This window comes from Mobula birostris, chromosome X (genome assembly GCF_030028105.1).
Source record: "Mobula birostris isolate sMobBir1 chromosome X, sMobBir1.hap1, whole genome shotgun sequence".
Lineage (NCBI taxonomy): Eukaryota > Metazoa > Chordata > Chondrichthyes > Myliobatiformes > Myliobatidae > Mobula > Mobula birostris.
In genome coordinates, this window is record NC_092402.1 from 50633094 (window position 1) to 50651907 (window position 18814).

General features: G+C 42.6%; 1 protein-coding gene across 6 annotated transcripts in view; it reads right to left on the bottom strand.

The window, feature by feature from the left end:
- rnf41 (ring finger protein 41) overlaps positions 1 to 18814 on the bottom strand; it is a 50543-nt gene that overhangs the window by 31555 nt on the left and 174 nt on the right. For 2 of the 6 annotated variants that reach the window (XM_072249832.1, XM_072249829.1), the window contains exon 1: positions 5075 to 5572. The exons of 1 other annotated variant lie outside the window; for it this stretch is intronic. The gene's annotated coding sequence lies outside the window, so the exon portion shown is untranslated. Of the gene's footprint in view, positions 1 to 5074; positions 5573 to 18814 lie in introns of those variants that run through there. 3 more of the 6 variants (XM_072249827.1, XM_072249828.1, XM_072249826.1) reach the window with 2 other exon arrangements.

Genomic DNA, 18814 nt, shown 5'->3' on the forward strand with positions numbered 1-18814 from the left:
ACATCGATAGCTCACACATAAGAGCTTTAAACCTTCAAAAGATACCAAAACCAAGAAATTGCAGCCAACAAAAAAGATTTGCACAATGGTGTTCATTGCTCCAAAACAAATCAGAACACCTCATGAAGCTCTTAAGATTACAAAATGGCTTAACTCAGTGAAGACAAGATTGCAAAGTTTCTGTCTACACTGGATTAAACCATTCTGTAATCTTAAAAGAGCCACAAGATTCAGATAAAGAAATCCATGGAAATTTATTTCCCCAGAGACAAGCCAGAATGTGAAATTTTCTCCAACAGGGAGTGGCTGAGGAAAACAAAGGTATTTTTAAGGAAAGCTGGATAAACATGGAAGAACTATGGGAGATAGTGATGGCATGGAGCATAAACACCAAAACAGAACAGTTGAACCAAACAAAATCTATATACAATAGCCCTTCATTTAGCACTCCTCCAGCTTGATGTACTGTTTTTAGTTACAGCCTACTAAAAATTAAACACCTTACAGTTGCAAGAAAAAAATTGTTAACTCTTTGCAATTACCTGGTTTTCTGCATTAATTACTCATAAAATGTGGTCTGATCTTCATTTCAGTCAATAATAGACAAAAACAATCTGCCTAAACTAATAACACATGAACAACTGTAATTCTCATCAATACTGAGTACTCCATTTAAACAATCACAGTCTAGGTTCAAAAAAGTATGTGAACCTCTGGGGTAATGCCTTCTACAAAAGCTATTTGGAGTCGGGTGTTCCAATCAGTGAAATGAGATTGGAGGTGTGGGTTGTCGAGGTGCCCTGCCCTATGAAAAACACAGTCAGGTTACTGACAGAGCCTGCTCTTCTCAAGAAAGATCTGTTTATGTGCACCATGCCTCCATCAAAACAACTCTCAGAGGACCTTAGAATTGTAGAGATGCATGAAGCTGGAAAAGCATTACTAAAGACCCGAGTGTTCATCAGTCCACAGTAAGTGAAATTGGCTACAAATGGAGGAAACTCAGTACTGTTGCTACTCTCCCTCGGGGTGGGCATCCTGCAAAGATCACAGCAAAAGCACAACGTGGAATGCTGAAGGAGGTGAAAAAGAACTCCAGGGTAACAGCAAAAGACCTGCAGAAATCTCTAGAACTTACTAAAGTCTCTGTTCATGTGTCCACTATAAGAAACACACTGAACAAGAATAGTGTTCATGAAAGGACACCATGGAGGAAACCACTGCTCTCTAAAACAAACATTGCTGCAAGTCTCAAGTTTGCAAAGGACCACCTGAATGTTTCACAGTTCTTCTGGAACAATGTTCTGTGAACAGGTGAGACAAAAGTTGAACTTTTTGGCAGAAATACACACCGCTATGTTTGGAGGAAAATGGGCATTGCACACCACACCAAAACCTTATCCCAAATGCATGTATGGTGAAAGGAGCATCGTGATTTGGGGCTGCTTTACTGCCTCAAGCTCTGGACAGCTTGCATTGAGGGAGCATTGAATTCAAAATTGGATCAAGATATTTTACAGAAGAATGTCAGGGTAGCAGTCTGTCACCTGAAGCTTATAGAAGTTGGATATTGCAACAAGACAATGATCCGAAACACAAGAGTAAATCAACAACAGAATGGTTTAAAAAGAAGAAAATTTGTGTTTTGTAATGGCCACGTCAGAGTCCAGACGTTAACCCCATTAAGTTGCTGTGGCACGACCTGAAGAGGGCCGTTCATGCAAAGTATCCCAGGAATATTGATGAACTGAAACAGTTTTGTATGGAGGAGTGGTCTAAAATTCTCCCTTGCCATTGTGCAAGTCTGATCAGCAGCTACAAGAAATGTTTGATAGAGGTTATTGCTGCTAAAGGAGATTTTACTAGTTATTGCACAAGGGTTCACATGCTTTTTCCAGCCTAGACTGTGAATGATTAAACAATCTGTTCAATAAAGACTGATAAGTACATTTGTTTGTATATTATTAGTTAAGGCAGATTGTGTTTGTCTATTAATGTGACTGAGATGAAGATGAGCCCACATTTTATGAGTAATTAATGCAGAAAACCTGGCAATTGCAAAGGGTTAACAAACTTTTTCTTGCAACTGTATGTCTTAGGGTAGAGTTCTTAGGAGCCAAATTCACAAGTGTTGCTCCACATTCCGACACTACCATAGCATGCCCACAATGTTCTTTATCTTCAATGTATATTACCTCCATACAGTTTTCTGGTGTATCCAATTATGTCACTAGCAGAAAAGTACATGCACAAAAGAGAAAACAACACAAGAATAAGAACTTTAATTAAACAAACACCAATGTCACAGTAGGACGATTCTGCCAAGTCAGTCTTCGTTAAGTCCTGAACAGGGATGCAAAACTGGGAGGGGTGGGAGGCATGGCAAGAAATAATTTTTATAAACCCACAAAAAGCAAATATAAATGGTAGTCAGCATCAGGTGTCACTGCAGATGGAAGTGACCCTTGTGATGCAGGGTACAAAGTTTTAAGACTCAGCTTTTGGCATGCCTAGATTAGGAATGGACTAACTGCCCCTAGAATTTCCAGAAGTGCGGATGGAGTCAGTAGCAAACTAGCAGTGTGACAGAAGGCAAAGATGACATCAAGCAGGAGGAAGTGGTGAACGAATCAAACATTGATGTCCAATAGGTACTCTGACAGCCCAAAGTTAGTCAGGGGATAAAGAGGTGGAGATGGATGATCTCTGCATTTTACACGAGAGATGATCCAAACAGATAGCAAGTAAATGAGGAAGAGGCCAAGGATGGATCAGAGCAGCTCTGGAAGCAATAAAAGATGCAGATTTATGAAGATTAGCTTTATGTCACATGTACATTGAAAGATACAGAGAAATGCATCATTTGCATCAATGACCAATATTGTCCGAGGAGGTGATGGGACAGTCCACAAATGTCACCATGCTTCCGGTGCCAACATGGCAGGCTCACAACTCTAACCCGTACATCTTTGGACCGTGGGAGAAAACCAAAGCTCCTGGAGAAAACATACGTGGTCACTGGGAGAATGTACTAGCTCCTTACAGACAGCAGCGGGAATTGAATTCTGATCTCTGACGTTGTGAAGTGTTACACTAGCCACTATGTTATGTGCCATGCATGTTGCAACACCTAGAAGAGTTATCCCTGTTGTTGATGCCTAGGCTCATTTAGGGAATGATAGGATGGAACTACAGATAGGCTCCATGCAGGTAGACACAGGAGGGGCACTGAGTGTTAAACCAGAATAAGCACTACAGAAAGGTTGGGGGGGGGGGTGAGAAAATCAAATTGTAACAATGCAGAACATCACTTCCAAATACAACCAAGGGTATTTTAAAACTCTCAAGGAGGAATAACAGACAGGTGGGAATGTTCAGCAAAACAGAAGAGGGGGAAAGCTGCATCTTGTTAGAGGAGCTTAAACAGGAGACACAAGAGACTACAAATGTTGGAATATTGAGCAACAATTTGCTAGAGGAATTCAGCTGGCCAAGGGGGGTGGGGGTGAGAGAAACAGAGGATCCTCCACTATGCTCTTGATGCAGGGTTTCAACCCAAAATGTCTGTAGTTCCTCCCCCACTCCACACAGATACTACTTAACCTGCTGAGTTCCTCCAGCAGATGATTGTTTGTTACAAGAGACGTTAGGATGTGGGGTAACTGACAGAAAGATGTGTGGGGGCTTTACATCCCCACAGAGTGAGAAAACTGGTGTTATAGTTGAGGTGCATTCGAAGGGAAAGGCTCCAAGTTTTTAAAAAAAGCCACTTGACAATATCAGCCAAAACACACAGGAAGGATAATTGTGTGGGAAGTGGAATAAAAATAATACAAGGTTATGAAAACTTCCTGTAGCTTTGCAGATGCAACAGACCGCATACTCTGAAAGGAAAGTCAGTTAAATGTTTTAATAAGCTAATAAATTTACAGCAACCTTCTCACAAGTGCCATCATGGGTATAAACTGCATAACAGTCATCTTAACCACAAGTCATCCACACCAACTTGCTGATAATTATTCAGTTGTACAAGCAGTCATCTGTTCATATAACATTATGACTTGTATTCCTGTATAACCATAAGCTCGTCTGCAAGTAGTGTTGTGCTTTCAAAATACAAGTCAAATTATAAAATATAGAACAGTCAAACTACAAAAGCAAAAAGCATTGGAGACAAATATCATCAAACAAGGGAAGAAGCAAAAGAATATAATCTGACATTCAAACAAATACTTATAAATAGCTACTTGATTTTAGAATAAATCAATTCATTTTGAAACAAACTTAATTATTTGAAAAAAAAACAAGATTAGCTACTGTTGAGACACATTCCCTACACAGTCAGCAATTATAGGCTTGATAGTTACAGTTACAAATTCTGAAGATTAACACATGGCCAACCACAATGGTGTTTCTCGTGCTGAATGTTAATAGAGGATATATCCAAGTTATTCAGACTGAATTTATGGCATCAATCAGCTTACTACGCCAAAAATTTATCCACTTCACAAAAGGGAAATCTATTAAAATGGCACCAAAGGGTAAGGACATCAACATTCGTCAATGTTGGGTATCTTTAAAACCCCCAGACATCACGTTTTGCTTAGAGTAGTCCCCGCTCTTGAGCAAGGATGGAGGAAACGCTGCTCCAAGTATTTAACAATACAACCAATACATTTACAGATAAAACGGGTAGAGAAAAACTGAAAAACTCTAAAATCATTTTTTAAAAAGTGGCAAGGGATGGTGGTGAAAAAGGTACAAAAGCCTACTAAGCTGCTAAATTATCATCAGAAAATACAGAATACCTGTCTATTTTAATTGAGAGAACGAAATACCTGGTAAACCAAGGTTTCGTTCTATAAGCTCGCATTCAGACTTCTCACTAAACATCCAGTTTATTTTCACGCCCCACTTCTTTTGCAGAGAAAAAAATACTTTATTTGTAGGCCCATTTTAGACCGCGGTTTTTCCTACTACCTACAGCGGATATCATACGCCCTCATTGCCGTCGACTACCTCGCCATCGGCGGGGAAAAATTATTTCAATATAGCCGCAGATGAACACACTTACCAGACATCCATCAGCAGTTGGACAGCCGTTAAGTCCGGATCGCGTGAGCAATTGTTTTAATATTTAAGATTTATCTAAAACGCGCACAACCTTTCGACGTCATCCTCCGCTCCCATCTTTAAGCACGCGCACCCTCAGCAACAGCGCCTCCAATGATTGACATGCCTTCCCGTCAATCACTAACCTAAACTTTGAGTGACATTCAAATTAACCAATAGACTTTTAGAATATCGTCACCGATACCGCCCATTAACAAGTTAATTAGCAAATCAGTCCTTTGCCTTCATGGACCTTAAATAAAATGCCAGCCACAGTAACCAATGGAAATTAAAAACATGGGAAATTCTACAGCTGCGAGAGGCACGCGGCAGGTCAGACAGCATCTATGGAAATGAATAAACAGTTGACGTTTCAGGCCGAGACCGTTCTTCGGCACTGGAAAGGAAGGGGGAAGACTCTAGAATAAAGTGTGGGGGGGGGCGGGGGGAGAGAGAAGGAGGCTAGCTAGATGATAGGAGAAACCAGGAGGGTAGGAAAAGGGCTGGAGATAAAAGGAATCTGATAGGAGAGGAGAGTGGACCACAGGGAAAAAGAGGAGGGGACCCAGGGGGAGGTGATAGGAAGATGAGAAGTGGTAAGAGGCCAGAGTGAGGAATAGAAGAGGGGATGGGGAGGGAAACGCCTTTTTTTAAAAACCGGACGGAGGCTACCTAGACGGAATACAAGGCGTTTGCTCCTCCACCCTGATGTCAGAATGGGAATCGAAATTAAAATGTTTGGCCACCGGGAAAGCTCCGCTTTTAGCGGATGAAGCAGAGGCGCTCTACGAATTACAAATACTGATGCGTGTCTGACTAAACAATGGCAACTAGAACCACATATGAGGAACCAATCACAGGCAAGATGGGGCACAAATTTCTAAAACGTTGACGAAACTCTGATTTCTGTGGTAACACCTGAGGCGGGAAGTGGTGACGTAAAATAAATGACTTCTCACACAACCACGAATGGTGTGCACTTCAAACTGACAGTCACTCAAGAGACGTTTATGTGTCATCCCAACTGTCCAGTTTCAATTAGAGTTTCAGGTTATTTTGGATCTTATTGTAAAGACAACATTGGTCTCTGATGTACTATGCACTGGATGCAAATCCATAATAAGAAATAAAGAACTGTTTAAATTTTATCCGATTCTCATCTCAGCACAATAATGAATTGAATTGACTTTATTTCTTACATCCTTCACATATGTGAGTAAAAATATTTACGTTACATCTGTCTAAATGGAGAATGTGCAATCATAGTAATTTATAATAAATGGAACAGTCAATGTAACATAAAAATACAATTAGAAACAGAAAATAGGTGCAGGAGTAGGCTATTCGGCCCTTCAAGCCTGCACCGCCACTCAGTATGATCATGGCTGATCATCCAACTCAGAACCCTGTACCTGCCTTCTCGCCATACCCCCTGATCCCTTTAGCCACAAGGGCCATATCTAACTCCCTCTTAAATATAGCCAATGAACTGGCCTCAACTGTTTCCTGTGGCAGAGAATTCCACAGATTCACCACTCTCTGTGTGAAGAAGTTTTTCCTCATCTCGGTCCTAAAAGGCTTTCCCTTTATCCTCAAACTGTGACCCCTCGTTCTGGACTTCCCCAACATCGGGAACAATCTTCCTGCATCTAGCCTGTCCAATCCCTTTAGGATTTTATACGTTTCAATCAGATCCCCCCTCAATCTTCTAAATTCCAACGAGTACAAGCCTAGTTCATCCAGTCTTTCTTCATATGAAAGTCCTGCCATCCCAGGAATCAATCTGGTGAACCTTCTTTGTACTCCCTCTATGGCAAGGATGTCTTTCCTCAGATTAGGGGACCAAAACTGCACACGATACTCCAAGTGTGGTCTCACCAAGGTCTTGTACAACTGCAGTAGTACCTCCCTGCTCCTGTACTCAAATCATCTTGCTATGAATGCCAGCATACCATTCGCCTTTTTCACCGCCTGCTGTACCTGCATGCCCACTTTCAATGACTGGTGTATAATGACACCCAGCTCTCGTTGCACCTCCACTTTTCCTAATCGGCCACCATTCAGATGATAATCTGTTTTCCTGTTTTTGCCACCAAAGTGGATAACGTCACATTTATCCACATTAAATTGCATCTGCCATGAATTTGCCCACTCACCCAACCTATCCAAGTCACCCTGTATCCTCTTAGCATCCTCCTCACAGTTAACACTGCCGCCCAGCTTCGTGTCATCCGCAAACTTGGAGATGCTGCATTTAATTCCCTCATCTAAGTCATTAATACATATTGTAAACAACTGGGGTCCCAGCACTGAGCCTTGCAGTACCCCACTAGTCACTACCTGCCATTCTGAAAAGGTCCCGTTTATTCTCACTCTTTGTTTCCTGTCTGCCAACCAATTCTCTATCCACATCAATACCTTACCCCCAATACCATGTGCTTTAAGTTTGCACACTAATCTCCTGTGTGGGACCTTGTCAAAAGCCTTCTGAAAATCCAAATATACCACATCCACTGGTTCTCCCCTATCCACTCTACTAGTTACATCCTCAAAAAATTCTATGAGATTCGTCAGACATGATTTTCCTTTCACAAATCCATGCTGACTTTGTCCGATCATTTCACCGCTTTCCAAATGTGCTGTTATCACATCTTTGATAACTGACTCTAGCAGTTTCCCCACCACCGATGTCAGGCTGACCGGTCTATAATTCCCCGGTTTCTCTCTCCCTCCTTTTTTAAAAAGTGGGGTTACGTTAGCCACCCTCCAATCCTCAGGAACTAGTCCAGAATGTAAAGAGTTTTGAAAAATTATCACTAATGCATCCACTATTTCTTGGGCTATTTCCTTAAGCACTCTGGGATGCAGACCATCTGGCCCTGGGGATTTATCAGCCTTTAATCCCTTCACTTTACCTAACACCACTTCCCTACTAACATGCATTTCCCTCAGTTCCTCCATCTCACTGGACCCTCTGTCCCCTACTATTTCCAGAAGATTATTTATGTCTTCCTTAGTGAAGACAGAACCAAAGTAGTTATTCAATTGGTCTGCCATGTCCTTGCTCCCCATAATCAATTCACCTGTTTCTGTCTGTAGGGGACCTACATTTGTCTCAACCAATCTTTTTCTTTTCATACATCTATAAAAGCTTTAACAGTCAGTTTTTATGTTCCCTGCCAGTTTTCTCTCATAATATTTTTCCCCTTCCTAATTAAGCCCTTTGACCTCCTCTGCTGGGCTCTGAATTTCTCCCAGTCCTCAGGTGAGCCACTTTTTCTGGCTAATTTGTATGCTTCTTCTTTGGAATTGATACTATCCCTAATTTCTCTTGTCAGCCATGAGTGCACTACCTTCCGTGATTTATTCTTTTACTAAACTGGGATGAACAATTGTTGTAGTTCATCCATGCAATCTTTAAATGCTTGCCATTACATATCCACCGTCAACCCTTTAAGTGTCATTTGCCAGTCTATCTTAGCTAATTCACATCTCAAACCTTCAAAGTTACCCTTCTTTAAGTTCAGAACCTTTGTTTCTGAATTAACTATGTCACTCTCCATCTTAATAAAGAATTCCACCATATTATGGTCACTCTTACCCAAGGGGCCTCTCACAACAAGATTGCTAATTAACCCTTCCTCATTGCTCAATACCCAGTCTAGAATAACCTGCTGGTCCTGGCTTTTATGCTGTAGTACCATTTCCCAGATGGTAGCAGCTGAACTAGATTGTGGTTAGGGTGACTCGTGTCCCCAATGATCCTTTTACACACCTGTCTTTGTAAATATCCTGAAGAGTGGGAAGTTCACATCTACAGATGCACTGGACTGTCCACACTACTCTCTGCAGAGTCCTGTGATTGAGGGAAGTACAGTTCCCATACCAGGCAGTGATGCAGCCAGTCAGGATGCTCTCAATTGTGTCCCTGTAGAAAGTTCTTAGGATTTGGGGACCCATATCAAACTTCCTCAACCGTCTGAGGTGAAAGAGGCGCTGTTGTGCCTTTTTCACCACACAGCTGGTGTGTACAGACAACAGGAGGTCCTCAGTGATGTGGATGCTGAGGAACTTAAAGCTGTTTACCCTCTTAACCCCAGATCCATTGATGTCAATAGGGGTTAGCCCATCTCCATTCCTCCTGTAGTCCATAACCAGCTCCTTTGTTTTTGCGACATTGAGGGAGGTTGTTTTCTTGACACCACTGTGTCAGAGATGATTTCTTCCCTGTAGGCCACCTCGTTATTGTCTGAGATTGGGCCAATCAATGTAGTGTTGTCAGCAAATTTAATGAGCAGATTCGAGCTGTGGGTGGCAACAGTCATGGGTATACAGGGAGTAAAGGAGGGGACTTAGTACACAGCCCTGAGGGGCTCCTGTGTCAAGAGTCAGAGGGGTGGAGGAGAAGGAGCACACTCATAACACCTGCCAGCAATCTGACAGGAAGTTCAGGATCCAGCTGCACAAGGCAGGGCAAGGCCGAGGTCTCAGCTTCCTGTCGAACCTGAAGGGAATTATGGTGTTGAATGCTGTACTGTAGTCCAAGAACAGCATTCTCACATAAGCATCCTTCTTCTCCAGATGTGCAAGGACAGTATGTAGAGCAGTGGCTATTGCGTCATCTGTCGATTGGTTGTGTCGGTAGGTGAATTGTAGGGGGTCCAGTTTGGCTGGTAGCATGCTGCAGATGTAACCCTTGACCAGCCTCAAAGCATTTGCTTATTATTGAGGTGAGTGCGACAGGACGCCAGTCATTCAGGCATGTTATCTTGGTCTTTTTTGGTACAGGGACAATGGTGGATAATTTGAAGCAGGAGGGCACTCTACACTGGGAGAAGAAGAAAAAAGCCTTTAACTCTGAGTAGAGTCATCGGGATGCTGTCATGATGGTGTTTTTTTAGCACGCTTTCTTATTTTTACGAGGCCGAGTTGCTAGCTCGACGCTCAACCCAGCACAGATGGAAAGCTGGATTCCGGCTGGATTCGAACTCCGGAGCCTTCGCTCTGAAGTCCAGCACACTGGGAGAGGGAAAGATTAAAAATGTCAGTAAACACACCTGCCAGCTGTGCTGCACACATCCCGAGTACTGTACTCGCCCTGCGATGCTGTCTGGTCCCGCAGCCTTGTGACTGTCCACTCGTTGGAAACATCTGCATACCTCAGCCTCAGAGATGACCAGGTTGCAGGTTGTAGCGGTGGCTTTCCTCGGAGGCTCAGAGTTAGCAACATCAAACCAAACGTAAAAGTGATCGAGCTTATCTGAAGAGAGGCCGTGATGTTAGCCGCACGTTTGTTTTTGAAGTCTGCGATGGTATGCAGCCCTCGCCACAAGTCATGTGTGCTATTCGTTGTGAATCTTGACTCAATCTTGTCCCTGTGTTGTTGTTTCGCAGCTTTGGTTGCCTTGCACAGATCATATCTGCTTTTCTTGAGCTCTAGTTGATCTCCAACGATGTAAGCTCGATGTTGCGTGGTAAGTGCTGCTCGCATGGAACTATTGATCCAGGGTTTCTGGTTCGGGAAGACCCTGACCAACTTCTGGGGGACAACATCATTGATGCACTTCCAGATGAAGCACGTGACTCTATCTGTGAACTCGGAGACATCCTCATCATGGAAGACATTCCAGTCGACATCATCGAAGCAGTCCTGCAGCATGGAGACAAATTGGTTGGACCAACAGTAGATGGTTTTAACTATGGCCACCTCTTGTTTCACCTTCTGGCTGTACATTGGCAAAAGCAGGATCGAAGAGTGATCTGATTTTCCAAAAGCTAGGCAAAGGAGAGCTTTGTAAGCATTGAGGAAGGCAGTGTAACAGTGGTCAAGTATCTTATCTCCACCAGTGCTCACCTGGATGTGCTGACAAAACTTCAGAGAGACCTTCGTCATTGATGCTCGATTAAAGTCACTGGCAATGATGAAGGCAGCGTCTAAGTGTGCAGTCTCCAGTGTGTTGATGGTCTTGTACAGTTCCTTGAGAGCCAGGTCAATGTCAGCCTGTGGCAGAATGTACACCGCTGTGATGATAACAGCTGTGAACTCCCTAGGTGGCCAGTAGGGTCTGCACAGCAGCACCAGGTATTCCAGGTCTGGGGAACAAAAGGATTTAAGGGCATGCACATTCTGGGGGTTGCACCAAGCATTGTTGACCATGAAGCAATACAGGATATGATAAATGATTTGAATTACATTGTATTGATTTCACTAAAAAATAGGGTAGGCTTTAGAAATTGGAAATGCTGAAAACGTCATGTTGACTCAACTGTACACAGGACTACATTGGGTCAGGTTTGTGGTCATCGGGTTCAGGTCTTACACAGCACGGAAACAGGCCCTTCTACCCACTAAGTCCACACCGACCATCAAGCAGACATTTACACCGAGCTCTCACAAATCCCAGTTTATCTTCACATATTTTCATCGATGCCAAATTCACAGTGGCCGATTAACCACCAATCCTGCACATCGTTAGGATGAAGGAGAGAACTGAAGCAGAAGTCATATAGATAGTAACAAAAAAAAGGGGGGTGATTACTTTATACTGGGGGAGTCAACAGAAAACAAATAAGGTATATCAAAAACACATCAAACTAGGATACCTCTTCATAAATACATTAATTCTCACTTCCATGCCACCCTCTTAGAAATAAAACCTATTATGGGGGGGAGGGGGCTTACAGGTCGAGCATGCACAAGGGGAAGAATGAAACACAGTCAATATTTCAGGCCCATGAACATTTCTATGTCTGAATAATTAACAAAAGAATCAAAAATATTTGTCCTGCGCTCATGGGCTACCAGCCTATCCATTGGAAGGTATATTATTTAGCTCCAATTAACCTCTGTTCAGACTCAATGTTTCTGAAGCTCTGAAATAAAAACAGAAAACACCACACAGCTAAGAAAAGTTTCAATTTCAAGGTCACAATATTGTCAGAAAATATAGAAGAGGTTTGAGCCAAAAGCAGAACAGGAAAGACAATTTAGCAGTAAACAACATTTTACTCATAAATTACAAAATAACAGGCCACAAAGAGCCACAAAACAAGAGAGAACAAATACAACAAGGTAACTGAAGGCTAAGAGCAACTAGTTGAGAATGGCTGGTTTGATGAGTGAACAAAGAATGTGGAGAGAGTTGGGTTTAAATAGGCTGCAGGTGATGCATTGGAAATGAGTAGCAGGTGACTCCTGTTAGTTAGGTAGAGACTGGGAGGTGCCTGTCTGTGCAGACCTGACAATTTTTTTGTGTCCAGTTTTAGAGAGTCACACATCTTATAGCAGAGAAGTTCAGTTACCCCACCCTTTCCGGTCTAGTTCAGTTTGATTGTCCCAAAGAATCAGGTAAATGAGTCTGAGTACAGCACAGTAAAGATCCTTCAGTCCACGACATTGTGCTGACCTTTTAAGCTACTCTAAGATCAAACTAACCCTTCCTTCCCCCATAGCCCTCCATTTTTCTATCATCCATGTGCCTATCTAAGAGTTTCTTAAAGGCCCCTAACATATCTGCATCTACCATCACTCCTGGCAGCATGTTCCACACACCACCACACTCTATGTAAAAAAAACTTACCACTGACATCCCTCCTATACTTACCTCAAATCATCTTAAAGTCATGCTCCCTCATAACAGCCATAACATCATAGTTTCATGTTCTGACTCATGCTGTAAGTTCATCACCCTTGATCCTGATACTTTTTGCATTAAAATAGACACACTTCAACCCATTCCCACTGACTGTAACTTTTGCCCTACCAACTGTCTATCCTTCCTCACGGTCTGTCTACATGCTGCATCTACCTGTACACCAACTGCTCCATCCTCTGACCTATCACTGGTTGCCATCCCCCTGCCAAACTAGTTTAAACCCTCCCCAACAGTTCCAGCAAATCCACCCACAAGGGTATTAGTCCCCCTCAAATTCTTTTTATTGGCCCTCACGGTGCCTAATGACCCTGCAATCTCAGGCGCACAGATCCCATATCTTGGTTCCTCGTGTAATATGTGGAAGAGAATCAACAGATATGTATTTGAAAAGTAAGGAAACATCAGAAACACAAAGGACAATTTTTTTCATTGTGACTAAAATTTGGAAATAAAATTAGCTAGTTACCCCTGAACTCCCCCTCCCCCAGGACTTTTCATGTCTTTCTTAGGATATCTTAAAGTGATCTACACTCAAAGGAGTACTTTTGAAATACAATTGCTGTCGTAATGCAGGAAACGAGATAGCCAACTTAAGCATAGCAAGATCCCACCAGCAGCAATGTCATTGTGACAAAACATGCTGAATTTTTGCAATGTTGAATGAAGCATAAATATTTTTCTGGACACCAAGATGTAATTCCCTGTTCCTTTTTCCAAAATAACGCTATGGGATATTTTGCGCCCACTTCAGATAGCGCAGGACTACTTCAGTGGTCAGGCAGGACTGTTGTTCTCTATGTTCTAGAGTGGAATCTGAACCCACTGCTTTCTGATTCACAGCCATTCACACTGTGGAGGAACACCTGATCATTAATTTCTATTGAAATTTAAAAAAGAATTAAAATACAGATCTGGAGGGGAAAAAAATCAAAACATTAAAATTATTTTAAGGATTGACAAAACATTGACAGATACCAAATTCAAATCACATGACCCATTAAGTGGAATTTATCTGACTAAATGATGAAGGAATGTTTCTATTATGACATTTGTGCTCGAGGACATTACTGTGCTATGACATAACTAATGAGTTGATGTGTATTCACAAACTGAGCATAAAGCTTAGTTGATTCTGGAATGTTGGTTGAACATTTCACATTGTGTTCCTGCTAATAAATCACACCTACACAACTGATGATAAGATTATATTTGTGACTATGAGTACTCGCAGTGTTAGGAAATCTATGAGGTGAAAATAAGAGACGAGGGGAGATGTGGAAGAAAGAGGGTGGTGGTAATATGGGGGTGGTAGTAATAACAAAGAAATTCCTATATCGCAGGTGTTGGGGCGAGGTAAAGCAGGGAAATGAATGGGCATGGAATACAGTAAGGCTCACTACGTATACACTGCACTCACTGACAGTGAGTTTAGGAATAGAATGAGGTGGAGGATAAATGCGTGGCTGAGGGATTGGAGCAGAGGGCAGGGACTCAGATTTCTGGATTATTGGGACCCCTTTTGGGGCAGGTGTGACCTGTACAAAAAGGAAGGGTTGCACTTGAATGCCAGGGGAAAAATATCCTGGCAGGGAGGTTTGCAAAGGCTATTGGGGAGAGTTTAAACTAGAATTGCTGGGGGGGGGGGGGGGGGGGAACCGAACTGAAGAGACAGAGGAAGGGGTGGTTGGCTCACAAATAGAGAAAGCTTGGAGACAGTGCGAGAGGGAGGATAGGCAGCTGACAGAGAAGGGATGCGCTCAGACTGATGGTTTGAGATGTGTTTATTTTAATGCAAGAAGCATCATGAACAAAGCAGATGAGCTTAGAGCGTGGATCAGTACTTGGAGCTATGATGTTGTGGCTATTACAGAGACTTGGATGGCTCAGGGGCAGGAATGGTTACTTTGAGTGCTAGGCTTTAGATGTTTCAGAAAGGATGGGGAGGAAGGCAAAAGAGGTGGGGGCGTGGCACTGTTGATCAGAGATAGTGTCACAGCTGCAGAAAATGAGGAAGTTATGGAGGGATTGTCTACGGAGTCTCTGTGGGTGGAAGTTAGAAACAGGAAGGGGTCAATAACACTACTGGGTGTTTTTTTTATACAGACCACCCAATAGTAACAGGGACATCAAGGAGCAGACAGGGAGACAGATTCTGGAAAGGTGTAATAATAACAGGGTTGTTGTGGTGGGAGATTTTAATTTCCAAAATATCAATTGGCATGTCCCTAGAGCAAGGGGTTTAGATGGGGTCGAGTTTGTTAGGTATGTTCAGGAAGGTTTCTTGACACAATGTGTAGATTAGCCTACAAGAGGAGAGGCTGTACTTGTATTGGGAAATGAACCTGGTCAGGTGTCAGATCTCTCAGTGGAACAGCATTTTGGAGATAGTGATCACAATTCTATCTCCTTTACCATAGCATTGGAGAGGGATAGGAACAAGACAAGTTAGGAAAGTGTTTAATTGGAGTAAGGGGAAATATGAGGCTATCAGGCAGGAACTTGGAAGCATAAATTGGAAACAGATGTTCTCAGGGAAATGTACAGCAGAAATGTGGCAAATGTTCAGGGGATATTTGCCTGGTGTTCTGCATAGGTACGTTCCAATGAGACAGGGAAAAGATGGTAGGGTACAGGAACCGTGGTGTACAAAGGCTGTTGTAAGTCTAGTCAAGAAGAAAAGAAAAGCTTACGAAAGGTTAAAAAAAAAGGTAATGATAGAGATCTAGTAGATTATAAGACTAGCAGAAAAGAGCTTAAGAATGAAATTAGGAGAGCCAGAAGGGGCCATGAGAAGGCCTTGGCTGACAGGATTAAGGAAAACCCCAAGGCATTCTACAAGTATGTGAAGAGCAAGAGGATAAGACGTGAGAGAATACGACCAATCACGTGTGACAATGGAAAAGCGTGTATGGAACCAGAAGAGATAGCAGAGGTACTTAATGAGTACTTTGCTTCAGTATTCACTACGGAAAAGGATCTTGGCAATTGTAGGGATGACTTACAGTGGACTGAAAAGCTTGAGCATGTGGATATTAAGGAAGAGGATGTGCTAGAGTAGGGGTTGCCAACCCGGCAATCGTGATCGACCGGTCGATCTTTGAGACTTTCCCAGTCGATCCCGAAAAAAATCAAAAATAAATACACAAATACTGTTCTTAATGTGAGCATTATAAAAATAAGTAATACTAATTAGGATAATGGTAATATAGCAATACTTTTGCTACAAAGCTGTTTGTAAAGAGAGATTGTTTCCGGGTTGCGGGGGTTTAGTTCCGTTCTTTCTGCCCAGTGTGCATGTGTGTAGCACCCCAGCCATGAACTGCGTTTTCAGCGTAGCTTGCGCTGCATCAAAGTGACCAATTAGATTAGATACACAGTGGTCCCCAACCACCGGGCCACGAAGAATGCAGAGGTACAGTGGTAGTCGGAACGCACCCAGCACATCTTTAAGAAAAAAGCCAAAACAAACAAGCTAATTAATTAGGTGCCAGGTGAATAATGAAGGGAATGGAGGGATATGGATGATACACAGGAGGGGAACATTTAGTATAAATTGGCATCAAGATTGGCACAACATGTCGGCTCAATGGCCTGTCCAATGTTACACTGTTCTATATCATATTTCACTTGACAATGATACCATGATTTGCCATTTCAGTTTGCCATGACATCCAGCAAGCAAAGAAAAAAAAAAGAACCTGCATTTATGTAATTGAGGTGGAACTTGAACAGATGTCGGCAAAGTGATGTCAGATGTGAACAAAGTGTTATTAACAGTGCTATCAAGCAGTACTTACTTGATGCCGACTTTGGGTTTTGCCTTTAAAATATAGGCTAACAAACTTAATTCCAGAGTGAGGTAAGAGTGAGCGCACTTGACATCAGAGCAGCATTTGACCGAGTGTAGCATCAAGGAGCATTAGTAAAACTGAGGTCAGAGGGCAACAAAGAGAAAACAATCCTGTGGTTATGGTTGTCAGATGTCAATCACTGCAGGAGATCCTCAGAGGAACCAACCATTTTCAGTTGCTTCAACCTTCCATCATAAGGTTGGAAAATGGGGATGTTAACTGAAGATTGCACAATACTCAGTTCCATGCACTGCTTCTCACTAGTGAATCAATCCATGTAACAGAACATAACAAGATATAAACCACATTCAGACATGGACTGATAAGTGATATTCAGAGTAAGGAGGCAGAAAAACACTGCCGATCCCGGGACCCAGAGCAAAATCCAAGCCACTGGAGGATTCAGCAGGTCAGGCAGCATCCGTACGTGGAAATGGCCAGTCAACATCATGGGTTGAGACCATGGATCTGGAAGTCAGAAGTTGTGTATCCTGAGGGCTCAAGGACTTCCCACCAGTCACAAGTTAGGAATGTGATGGAACATTCTCCACTTGCCTGAGCGTGGCTCCAACAACACTTGAGAGGTCTGACACCAACCAGGACAAAGTAGTCACTCAATCGGCACCCCATCCCATCTCCCCCATATATTGACTGCAGAGTGCACCATCTGTAGAACCCACCACAGTCACTCGCCTGGGCTACTCTAACAGCCCCCTCCCAAAACTCCTACCTCTCCTGCCCAGAAGGACATGGGCAGCAGGTGCAAGGAAAACACCACAGGTTCCCCTCTGAGTCTTACACTGCCCCACATTAGAAATATATCATTGGTTCTTTATCATTGCTGAGTTTAAAATCTTGGAATTCCGTCCCTGGAGCACTATCACTAGGAGCATTGCAGCTCAACGCCAACTTCTGACAGGTAATTAGGGATGGGCAATAGCTGTTGATGTTACCACCAATATGCAAATCTGAATAGATTACATAAAGTGATTGAGAGGGGACTTGTGATATTCAGCAGAATCACAATCAGAATCAGCTCTAATATTACTGGCATATGTTATGAAGTTTTTTTTGTGGCAGCACTACAGTACAATACAGATAAAAAAACTACAAATTACAATTTTATATATATTATTAGGTAAGTTGTGTAAGAGAGCAAAAATAATGAGATAGTGTTCGTGAGTTGGTTCACTGTCTGTTCAGAAATCTGATGGCGGAGGGGAAGAAGCTGTTCCTAAAATATTGACTATGCATCTTCAGGCTCCTGTACCTCCTCTCTGATGGTAGTAATGAGAAGAGGGCACGTCCTGGGTGATGGGGGTCCTTAATGTTGGATGCCACCTTCTTGAGGCATTGCCTTTGTCCTTGACGTTGCCCATGAGGGAGCTGGCTGAATTTACAACTCTCTGCAGCTTCTTCCAATCCTGTGCAGTGGCCCCTCCATACCAGACAGTGATGCAACCAGTTAGAATACTCTCCACAGTACATCTGTAGAAGTTTGTTAAGAGTCAAGGTAACAATTACTTCAAAAGCAATCAGCTGGAAAAATAAAAGACAAATGAAAATTGAACCAGAGGTCCAGCCACATCTGTAGGGAGGCAAGAAAAAAAAATCTGAAATTGTTCAATTTAGTAGTCCCCAGAGCTTCAATATAGCCCAATCAATGATGGGGTGTTGTTTCTCGAGGTTGCTTTGGGCAATGTAGAAGTCCTAAATCGTTGAGGTCAGAGTGGGGGTGCCGCAAGGAATTAAAGCGACTGGAACTCGTGGGTCATCCTTGTGGGCTGAATGGATGTGTTCAATAGAATAAGTTTTCCCACTTTACCATTTCTGCCCTTGAACCAAAACATTTTCTGTTCATCCCAACATGGACGCTGTTTGACCAGCGGAATATTTCCAGCATATTCTGTGTTTGCATAATCTGAATTTATTTACAACATTTTAATTCTGTGCTACTTTTATTTGAATACACTAGGTACATTGATAGCCACCTCTTCTACAAGAATGTCCCTGGGTAGAGAACCGGTTCCATCCTCATTTTGTTCGCAAGATGGAAAACACACAAAAATCATTCTGAAAACCCTACCCAACAGTACTGTAACACACATCAACAGCACGTAAGAATAATTACTAATAGTGAAGAGAGAGAGAGAGAGAGAAGAAACTGGGTGTACGGTTCGTAGGTAAGAATGTAGG